The sequence below is a fragment of the Alligator sinensis genome, unplaced genomic scaffold (assembly GCF_000455745.1).
Source record: "Alligator sinensis unplaced genomic scaffold, ASM45574v1 scaffold532_1, whole genome shotgun sequence".
Taxonomy (NCBI): domain Eukaryota; kingdom Metazoa; phylum Chordata; order Crocodylia; family Alligatoridae; genus Alligator; species Alligator sinensis.
This window is the reverse complement of record NW_005842451.1, coordinates 778,612-790,053: the sequence shown is the minus strand read 5'-3', so window position 1 is coordinate 790,053 and position 11,442 is coordinate 778,612. Positions and strand designations below refer to the sequence as shown.

Here is an 11,442-nt window from a genome sequence, read left to right as displayed (position 1 = left end):
AAAGGATAAAAGCTTGGAGATTTCCTGCCTTATTTGTTCCCTGCTTGGAAGAGGTTGATCTAACTGCAGTTGTGGCCACCAGATGTTCCCTATAAGAATAGCCCTAGTTGGCCTTGCTTTCCTTCACTCAGTTGCCAGAATAATTTAATGAGTGCACAGGCAGAAGTAACTTGCATCCTCCTTAACACAAAGGAAATAGGGGAGGCCTTGTGCCTCCAATGCATACTCCTTCCTAGATCTCTGTGGGGAACTCTATCCCAACTCCATCCTATCTCTTACTTTGGGCTGAGCCTGATTTCTACATAAAAGCTAAAGCTGGTACAAGAATGAATGCTCCATTTGATGAAGGATATAAAGATTCAAAATTTTTCCTTTCTTCTGAATTGGAAAATGAAAATGTTGACATTTTTCATGAAGGAAATTCCCCCCAAAAGTTTATTCTGAGTGAAATCATTTGACTTTTTTTTTTAATTGAAACATTTGAAAAAAATACCTTAAAGCACCCAATTCAACACAGAATGTTTCAAAATTGTCCAAATTTTCCATTTTCTTTCAAAGCAAAATTCTTCATTATCTATTCGCTGGAATGTGATCCCATCAAATTTTCTCAGGTCTAATAAATAGCATGCCTCCAATCAGCTACTTTGCTGGTGCTGATTGGAGGCATGCTATTTATTAGACCTGAGAAAATTTGATGGGATCACATTCCAGCGAATAGATAATGAAGAATTTTGCTTTGAAAGAAAATGGAAAATTTGGACAATTTTGAAACATTCTGTTTTGAATTGGATGCTTTAATTGTTATAATTATTATCCACTTCTCAGCCAAGGAAGCACTGGAGACTGCTGTAGAGGTCCTAACATTAATAAATTATTTTTTACAAATGTACTTCAGAACATCTAGTTCCCTATGAAAAACCTAATAACAGTGATGGTTTGCTGAGCCAATGCCTTCTAAGTCAGTGACAAGAAGAACTTTTTCATCTTCTCTGGTACTCACCATCGCCCAGTCCAGAATCATAATGGAAGACTTAAAAGTACCCTGCAAGACTGAGGGGACCAGAACAGTAGACTTCCGAGGTCTTTACATACTTTTATAAGGCCTGTTTGCTCAGTCCAGTCACTGAATGCATTTCAAAATGTTATTGAGATAATTTTAGTAAGTTTTGAGCTAAATTTGGAGCCTTCAATGTAGATAACCCCCCCAAAATATATTCTTGAGCAATGCAATTACAGCTGAGGTAATTCATTGCTAATAATTATAACAATTCATTAATGCAGAGGCTCTTAAAGTATGCTCCATTTGCCACTGGGGGCCAACGTGACGTACTGACACATGACATGGCACTGCATCCACAACTTGGTTTTGCAGATGCGCAAGCTCTTCATTGCAGAAAAAAGGGAGGGGTTGGGGGGCGGCAGCAAATGGCCGGATGCAAAGCTGGCAGCAGCGGCACAGAGCCACCACAGCCACTCCACCTGGCTTTGCAGGGTCCCCCCAAGGGGCAAGGTCTGGGACAATAACCCTAATTCCCTCTTCCCTTCCCCCAGGATGGCCCTGGCTGCTGCTGGCCCCAGGCAGCAGAACCAGCCTCCTGTCATCCAGCAGGCAGATCAGGGGCCCACACCATGAGGAGCAGCCCAGCACAGCCCTAACAGCCCTCCTGCCGGATGACAGGAGGCTGGTGCTGCCGGCTGGGACCGGCACTGGGTGCAGCCTATGCTGGGCAGACCTGTGCTGCCACTGGCTTCAGCCGGCAGCATCAGCCTCCTATCATCCAGCAAGCAGATTGGGGACTTGCCCACACCCCCAGGAGAGCTGTGGGGGCTGTGCTGGACTGCTCCCAGGGGTGCGGGCCCCCGATCTGCCTTCCAGATGACAGGAGGCTGGTGCTGTGGAATAGCCTATGGGCAAAACATTGAAACAGCGAAACAGTTTTGATGAAACAGAACAGTGCTTTTGAAATGTAACAAAACTCGAAACAAAACACTGTTCCGTCAAAACAGAACAGGTGCTGTTTTGCAGAGCCCTATTGGGTAGTGCAAACAATCACTGCGCACTCAGTATTTCACATGTAGTCTTGAACCTTAGATTCTTACTAGCTTCCTTCTGCATGTGTATTGAAGGAGACCAGGATGTAATGTTTCATCCCAAATAACATCCCAATCAGAACATGGGATACATTTATTTGCTCTGCCCCATAAGTTCTTCAAGGATGCCATGGTGGAATGACAGGTGCTACACTAGTTACTTATTTAGTGCTAGATTCAGATTGCTAATAGATATGCTGAATGGTTGCTTTCTCTGCAAATGATTGCAGTGCGACGTAGGTACTAAAGTAAGATAATTACAGTATTAATATGTAAAAAAAAACCCAACCCTATCTGAATATGGCTTTACTATACAAACGACCTGTTGATCTCAGTGGGGCTCATTCAACATGAATAGACGGGGTATCAAAAACTGACAGCTGTTATTACAGCCTACATAAGCTCCTTAGGATACAGGTAGCTGAAGCTATGTCAGTGTATCTGAGTGCTGTCAACATAATTAAAAATCACCCATGTAGCTGCTCCAGCTCTGAAATAAAATATCAACAGAAACATTTTGGGAGGAAAAAAAGCCTCTATCCTAAGATTTATGATGGTATTTCAGTTTCCTCTTACCTCTATCCATCATCCCATCAGGATAGAGCCTATAGAACCAGGCAGGCTTGTGCCCTGCCCTGAAGGGCAGCACTTTGACTCTACTAGCAGAGGGGGAATTTAATTCAGAACTGAGGGTTTCCCACAACAGATGAACCATCAGCTGTTCCCAAACACTTGAATCTAACTAAAGCACTACTGCTGATCTCAACTGCCGGAGCAGATCACAGAGACCCGCTTCCAGGGCACCTGTTTCATGCTTCCTGGGGAGCAAGAACAAAGGCAAATAGTGGAGGGCAGAGACTTTTTCACAGCCAACTAAAACCATTTCCATCTCACATGAACTTAACTTTATCCATATCCAAGTCCCTATCTTGCTGGGCACTGGGAAAGAAGGTCTACTGTAATTGCAAATCCATGCACTTTTGATTTTTGTTAAAAGAGAGAGAGAGGGATAGTAAGAGTTAGTTGCATGCAGTTGAGACTGCAGCTCATATTGTCTTACTGCTTTTTCTACTTGCCTCATAGACATGACGAACAGGTGGGGTAGCAGAAACCCACAGACGCAAGAGCAGTCATTCATTGTCATTCTCTAAGATTAGCTTGACATGAGAGGATGAAACAATTCTAATGAAGCTGCATAACCCCATCAAATTTAACCTTTAGATACTCAAGTCAATGGTATCAAGGCCTGTTATAGAGCTAATAAAATCTGTGTGGGGAACCTGACTTTTCACAATCTGTCCTACTAGAACAGGGAGAACAGTGTCTTTCCCTTCTCTCTGGTAACGTGCCTGCCACAAAAGTTTTCCTGTCAGGGCTTAGATAACCTCTAACAAAAAAATATGCTTGGCTCCAGCTGCTCACAGAGCAATAAACTTCAAAAAAAAATATCCAAGTCTTTCCCAGTCCCTTTCCCAGGTGCAAATTCCTGCCTTTTGAGTCTGTAAGTATCTCCAATTCAGATTACTGCAGGAACGGCTCCTACTGGCTTCTTGGATCAACAAGTTTGTATTCTCTGCACGCTCCACTGGGGACCTGAAGAATAAAGTGGCTGTAAGACCTGATCCCCAATTCACTCCACTTCTGGTATCCTTGAGGCTATTGGGTTAACTCTACCATAAACACCTTTTTCTTGGTACTTTACTCAGCCTTCTGTATGTCTCTTTAGGCTGTTTCATCAGCATCTCCAAAATCCCCTCCCAGCCCTTTTTCCACACACTTTTTAGAGAAATCCAAAGCTCCTGACCTCTCCTCATTTCTATTCCTGTACAGAAAATCACAGCTGATCCAATCCTGCCCCCTGATTCTCTTGCACTGGGGAAAATACGACTTTATGAACAGCCTCACTGCTGTGAGGCTTACACCTCCTCCCAGCCCTGGGAACTACAACTTCCATAATTTCTCCTCCCATGGCTGAAACCAGGAATTGGGCTATGTTGCTTCCCAAGTCTGAATATAGTTTGTTACTACAGTCACCATAGCATGGCCTCAACTGTCACCACATGGAGATCTTCCACTGATAAGGCAAGTGGGAAAGGAAACCAAAGAACTTGATGACTCCAGAGATTAATGAGAACTTGAACTTAAAAAAAATGTAGCACTTGGTTCTTCAGAGAAATTAGCCACACATAAAAGCAGCATAAAGCACAAAGTGATTCATAACTATTCCCTGTATTGCTCTGTGCTGATTTACAGTGAAATACATCCGACATACTCAATAGAAATCTCTAGAATTGAGGGTACATATAGACTTTTTTACTGTAATGTAAAGCAGACATACCAGATATAAATTTACACTAATATTCAATTCTGTACTGTGACATGACTGGAAGTCAGGCTGGAGTGCTGTAAGCTAAATGAGGTAGTGGCTGCAGTGTAGACATACCCTGAACTGAAATGGCAGCATGGTCTAGATGTGGGTTTTCCAGGAAGGCTTACATCCTCCCAGAAAAGCTGACACTAACAGTGATTTCCTCCAGGTGAGGTGCAGGGCATATTAGTGGTTCTCTGTGGGAAACAATTAGACATGCAGTGGTAAAGGAAGAGGCTAGGGAATATTTAGAAAAGCTGGGTGTGTACAAGTCCATGGGGCCGTATGCACCCAAGAGAACTGAGGGAGTTGGCTAATGTGATTGCAGAGCCACCGGTCATTATCTTTAAAAACTCGTGGTGGTCAGGAAAGGTCCTGGACAATTGGAAAAGTGCAAATCTAGTGCCCGTCTTTAAAGAAAGGGAAGAAGGAGGATCCGAGAAGTACAGACATGTCAGTCCCACCTCAGCCATTGGAAAAATCATAGAGCAGGTCCTCAAGGAATCCATTTCTTAGTGGTTGGAGGAGAAGAAGGTGATTAACAACAGTCAGCATGGATTCACCAAAGGTAAGGCAAGTGTGACCAACATGATTGCCTTCTATGATGAGATAACTGGCACCATGGATGTTGGGAGAGCAGTGGACATGATATACGTTGACTTTAGCAAGGCTTTTGTTATGGTCTTCCACAACATTCATGCAAGCAAGCTAAGAAAGAATGGGTTGAATAAAATGGATAGAAAACTGGCTGGCTCATTGGGATCAAAGGGTACTAAGCAATGGCTCCATGTATAGCTGGCAGCTGGCATCAAGTGGAGTACCCCCAGGTTGGCCCTGGGACCGGTTTTGCTCAATATCTTCACCTGGAAGATGGGATGGAGTGCACTCTCAGGAAGTTTGGAGATGACACCAAGCTGGGGGAAGTAGTACATATGCTGGAGGGTAGGGCGAGGATTCAGAGAGGCCTTAACAAATTGGAGGATTGGACCAAAAGAAACCTTGTGAGGTTCAATAAGGAAACAAGCAAAAATCCTGCATTTAGGACAAAATAATCCCATGTATCGGTACAGGCTGGGGACCGACTGGCTAAATAGCCGCTCTGAAGAAAAGGACCTAAGGATTACAGTGGACACTAAGCTGAATATGAGCCAACAGTGTGCCCGTATTGTGAAGAAGGCTAATGCATACTGGGTTGCATTAGTAGAAGTGTTGCCAGCAGATCAAGAGAACTAATTATTTTCCTCCATTTGGCACTGGTAAGGCCACACCTAGAGTACTGTATCCAGTTTTGGGACCCCCCCACTACAAAAGGATGTGGACAAATTGGAGAGAGTCCAGCGGAGGGCAACAAAATGGTTCAGGGGCTGAGGCACAAGACTTCTGAGGAGAGGTTGAGGGAACTGGGCTCATTTCATTTGGAGAATGAAGACTGAGAGGGGATTTAATAGCAGCCTTCAACTACCTGAAGGAGGATTCGAAAGAGGATGGAACTAGACTGTTCTCAGTGGTGGCAGATGACAGAACAAGGAGCAATGGTCTCAAGTTGCATCAAGGAAAGGTTTGGTTAGATATTAAGAAAATATTTCTCATTTGAAGAGTAGTAAACCCTGGAACTTGGTAGCCAGTGGGGTGGTGGAATTTGCATCCCTAGAGGTTTTTAAGACCAGGCTAGACAAAACCTTGGCTGGAATGATCTAGTTGGAAATGGTCCTACTTTAAGCTGGGGGTTGGACAAGATTGGCTCCTGAGGTCCCTTCCAAACCTCATTTTTCTATGATTCTGTAATTCTAAGATGTTTCTATTCTGCCAATTTTTACATTTCAATCTGCAAGATCCTTGAGCCAAGATTCCCAATGATTTGTGAATTTATTTAACTTGTGTATTGCTTTAAAACTGAGGCAAGGTATTTACCACAGATTCAGACTCTTGTGAATGAACCCTACCCCCTACACTCAGTAGATATCTTCAGACTAAGTTGAGTAATAAGCTGCTCGCTATCATTGGAATTTTCTTTCAATGCATTGCCTCTACAGTGAGTCAGACAATGGAGACATCAGAGGCTGAGTCAATGAAAGGCAGCATTAAAGACACATTTCTTATCAAAGAGACAGTTTAGGAGGATGTGTTCCCAATTTGGACTTAGAGGATTTCTAGGGGAGTGCATGCCCTCATCAGGGAGCAAAAGGATCAAGAGTCTTGTAAAGATTGGTATATTAACACTGAATGTTTTTTGGTGTCACAACAGGAGGCATCCTGAGAAGGGTCCTCTAATCGACCTAACATGTGTGCATCTAAAACATGTTCATCACTTTGCCCAGACAGTGCTAAGCTGGATGTTCCCAGTAGTAACTGAAATAAGTGTGCAGAAATGTGTGTTAAGATTCCTTTGTTAAATCATCATGTCATTGGTAAGCAGGACCCCTACCCTGGACAATCTTGCAAGGAGTCTGTCAGCCAACAATGTGCAGACTGCCCTGCAACAAGCAGATTTTGCTTCATTTCTGTTGATAAGCTAAAACCAACCAATAATGATCCTGGAGAGGATAATGTTCAAAATTAACACTCAGATCACAAGGAAACTGAATTCCTGCTCTTTCCTTCAAAACCACCCCTACTCAACCCTTCCTCTTTTACTTGTGCCATCCTCCATCATCTTCATCCTTTCTTTGTCTCACTTCTGGGATGTCACTAAATGATGTTACTTTTCCCCTACATAATGGTTATAAAATCCAGCCTTTCTATCCCCATGGCCAAATACTCTTTCAGACCCACTTCCTTTCATTTGGATGACAGACACTTTCTATTTTTATTCCCTTCTGATTCTTGTAAAATGTCATTGTTAAGATCATTTTCCATGTCTGTCACTCTGATCACCTCACTCACAACTTTGAACCCATTCCCTGGCTTCATCACATTAAAGTGTAATTATTTCCTTGCCTTCAGGGCTGGATATAAATGTGTTCCCCTCAGCTGGTCCCGTCTTACCAATTGCATTTCCCCCTCATCCTTTCTGCTCCACCAGTAATACCAGACTTGACCATACATTTGCAGAAATTCCCCATAGAGGTGTAAAGTAGGGCAGGGTGGCCTCTTAGAGACTAACTGGTTCAGAGAGGAATGTCACCTATGAAAGCTCATGCCTCTCTGATCAAGTTAGTCTTTAAGGGAGCCCATACATGAGCAGCAAGACTGCTCCAATGAGCTGTAATGAACCAAGTCTGCTGGAGCGTGGTGATGACCGTGTTCCAGCAGACTCCAGCGTCTCGTGTATCAGTTTCCCAGCACTTCAAAATGGCAACGGAGGTTCTTTAAAGAATGCACATTTGGTGAGCTTTAGTTAAAGCGCCCCCATCATTTTTAAGCACAAGGACACCAATACATGAAATGCTCTGGGTGCTTTAATTAGAGTGGCTTTTGGAACTGCTCTAATTAAAGTGCCCCAAACCCCGCCCCCCCCCACAGTAGGTGTATAAAGCTACACTACAAACAAAGTAGTAGTGTACACTTTGTAGCTACACTACAAACAAAGTGCCCCAAACCCCGCCCCCCCCCACAGTAGGTGTATAAAGCTACACTAGGTGTATATGTAGTGCCCTAAGGGGCCACTCAGCCTGACTTTCTTCCTGACTTCAGAATAACAAGACTAACCACCTCTACTAACCTACTTCTACCAGGTATGTGCTGAAGTTTTTTAGATGGTTTCAGTGTGAAAGGTCTGACTGTTTTGAGATTGAGATTTGGGAATAATAATGTTTTTAGTAAATTTCTAAAAAAGATTTTCATGAGAAACATCTATGCTCATTTTTGGTGTTCTTTCAGCCTGGGAAATGTCTCTCATACATACATAGTTAAGGGAAAGCGCACTTATAGTGTACAGGATTTGGGTATTATCCCTTTAAATACTCTGTAAGCCCTTTAATGGTGCTCTCTCTGAGTTCAGGAATTGGATACTATCCAATTCCTATCAACTACAATGGTAGACTTTCAAACCTTTTGGAAGTCCCTTTGAAAATCTATTTTAATGAGCAATTCAACAGAACGTCAGTAGATCATTTTAAAGGGCCACCCACTGGATTTATTAGGCTGAATTCTCTGTCCCTGTCATCTCATGAGACATAAGGGTCCCACTGACCAAAGACACTGTTCTTTTTCAAATAAAATGACTGACAATTAAATGAAATAGGAATCCCTAATTGGAACTAACTGAAACAGGACTCCCTTTCTTGCCCAGATTCTCTTATGAGACATAAGTGGGTACAGGTTCCCTCCTGCTCCCTCCACTTCCAAGTAAGTATTAAAACAGTAATCCAGGCCCAAGAGAAGGCCACAGCCATCCACCTACCAAGCAAAAGCTACAAAGGTTACATAGATGGGTGGGTCTACAGCTTTCCTTCACAAGGGTAGCTCTAAAATCTACTTACGTTGGGTGCAATTACATGTGCAATTTATGCAAAGCAATAAACGCTGGAGCACACTGCTCCCAGGTGCAGTGTCTACATGTGGACCCAGGACACCAGCACTTTGAGCTGGGACAAGCTGGCTTGGGCAGTTACCAGGCTTGGGGGGTCAGCCTCAGGCTCTGGGTGGCAGTGTTGGGGGGCAGAGGGGCTGGTTGGGGCATGAGAGTGCTGAACATGCATAGCTGTGTGGCTAGGTAGCAGGCAGGAATCTGGCCCTCGGCTCAGTTACTGTGCACATGTGCATTTCAGCGTAGTAAATGACTCCACCATAAGATAGCACTGTAGGGGGCTAATTAGTTTACCATGCCCTAATACCAGTGTACGTGTTGACTCTGACACTTTCCTGCAGAGCTATTTAGTCTATTCCACAGTAAAGTGCATGTGTAGATGTACCTACTGAGTAGGTTTTCATAGGGAGCTTGGTTTTTATATTCCATATCAAAACTCTTGCCCTGGTTCTGGGCCAGAATCTATGCCATTGAAGTCAGTGGGAGTTTGGCTTCAGGGCTGGGTGCCATTGGCCTGCAATTAATTTGATATCTGCTGCAGTATGGGGCTTAAGCAGCTCAGAAAGCAAGTTGCACAAGCTGCAAGATAGATCAGACCACAGATCACACTCCAAACAGTAATGCGTGTGACTCATGAAATAAAAAGCACCACATTTAGGGACACAGGAGGCACATCTACACATGGCCATACAGCAACTTTGCTATGATGCCGTGCTTTAGTACTTCCTTTTGGGAATACTAAAGCATAGGCCATCACCTTTGAAAACTCATGGTGATCAGGAGAGGTCCCAGATGATTGGAAAAGGGCAAAGAGTACCCATATTTAAGAAAGGGAAAAAGGCGGATCCAACGAACTACAGAGCAGTCAGCCTTACCCCAATCCACAGAAAAATCATGAAGCAGATCCTTAAGAAATCCTTTTCTAAGCACTTGGAGGAGGAGAAGGTGAATAGGAACAGTCGGCATGGATTCACTAAGGGCAAGTCATGCCTGAGCAACCTGACTGCTTCTATGATGAGATGACTGGCTCTGTGGAAGTGGGGAGACTGGTGAATGTCATGTACCTTGATTTTAGCAAGGCTTTTAATACGGTCTCTCACAATATTCTTCCAGGCAAGCTAAGGAAGTATGGGTTGAATGAATGGACATTAAGGTGAATACAAAATTGGCTGGAACATCGGGCTTATAGAGTAGTAATAAATGGCTTGATGTCTAGCTGGCAGCCGGTATCAAATGGAGTGCCCAGGGGTCAGCCCTGGGGCCATTTTGTTCAATGTCTTCATCAATGACCTGGAAGATGGCATAGAGTGCATAATGCAATTTTGCAGATGACACCAAGCTGCAGGGAGTAGTAGATGCACAGGTATTGCTAGGATTCAGGGTGACCTAGACAAATTGGAGGATTGGACCAAAAGAAACCTCATGAGGTTCAACAAGGACAAGTGAAAAGTCCTGCACTTAGGCTGGAATAATCCCATGTACCAGTGCAGGTTGAGGGCTGACTGGCTGGGCATCAGCTCTGCAGAAAAGGATCTAGGGGGTACAGTGGACAATAAGTTGAATATGAGTCAATAGCATGCCCTTCTTGCCAAGAAGGCTAAGGGCATCTGGAGCTGTATTGGTGGGTGTGTTGCCAGTAGGTCAACAAGGGAAGTGATTATTCCTCTCTATTCAGTAGGGGTGAGGCCACATCTGGAGTACTGTGTTCAGTTTTGGGCACCCCACTACAGAAAGGTTGTGGAGAAATTGGAGAGAGTCCAGCAGGGGGCAACAAAAATAGCAAGGGGCTGGGGCACAAGATTTCTGAGCAGAGGCTGAGGGAACTGGGCTTATTTAGTATAGAGAATAGGAGACTGAGGGGGGGAATTAATACCAGCCTCCAATTCCCTGAAGTGGGGTTTGAAAGAGGATGGAGCTAGATTGTTCTCAGCGCTGGCAGATGACAGAACAAGGAGCAATGGTCTCAAGTTGCAGCAAGGGAAGTTAGGTTAGATATTAGGAACAAACTTTCTCATGAGGAGGGTAGTAAAACACTGGAACAGATTACCCAGAGAGATGGTGGAATCTCCATCCTTGGAGGTTTTCAAGACTGAACTACACAAAGCTTTATCTAGGATGATCTAGTTGCAGCTGGTCCTGCTTTGAGCAGGGGGTTGAACCACATAACCTCCTCATGTCCCTTTCAACCCTATTTTTCTCTGATTCTATGCTTCTATGGCACAGTAACTACCCATACTGCACCATGCACATGGCACGTGGTTAGATTTTTCCACTATGTTGCGAGAGCGGCATGCTAAAAAGGGGGGGGGCACGCCGCTACAGCAATGTAGCTGCTGATCATATGTATACCTATGTGATCACTACATTGCTGTAGCACACTGTACGGCAACATAGCATGTTCCTACATTGCCATAGGGCAACATGTAGACACGCCCATGGCATCTTATTTATGATCATAGAGCAGTAATTTCAAGAGAACTTACCTGAGAAATCACTATTACTATCTTATTATGAA

General features: G+C 43.9%; 1 protein-coding gene across 1 annotated transcript in view; it reads right to left on the bottom strand.

The window, feature by feature from the left end:
* Positions 1-11,442, bottom strand: part of RAB38 (RAB38, member RAS oncogene family) — a 38,774-nt gene that overhangs the window by 23,289 nt on the left and 4,043 nt on the right. The window lies entirely within an intron of this gene.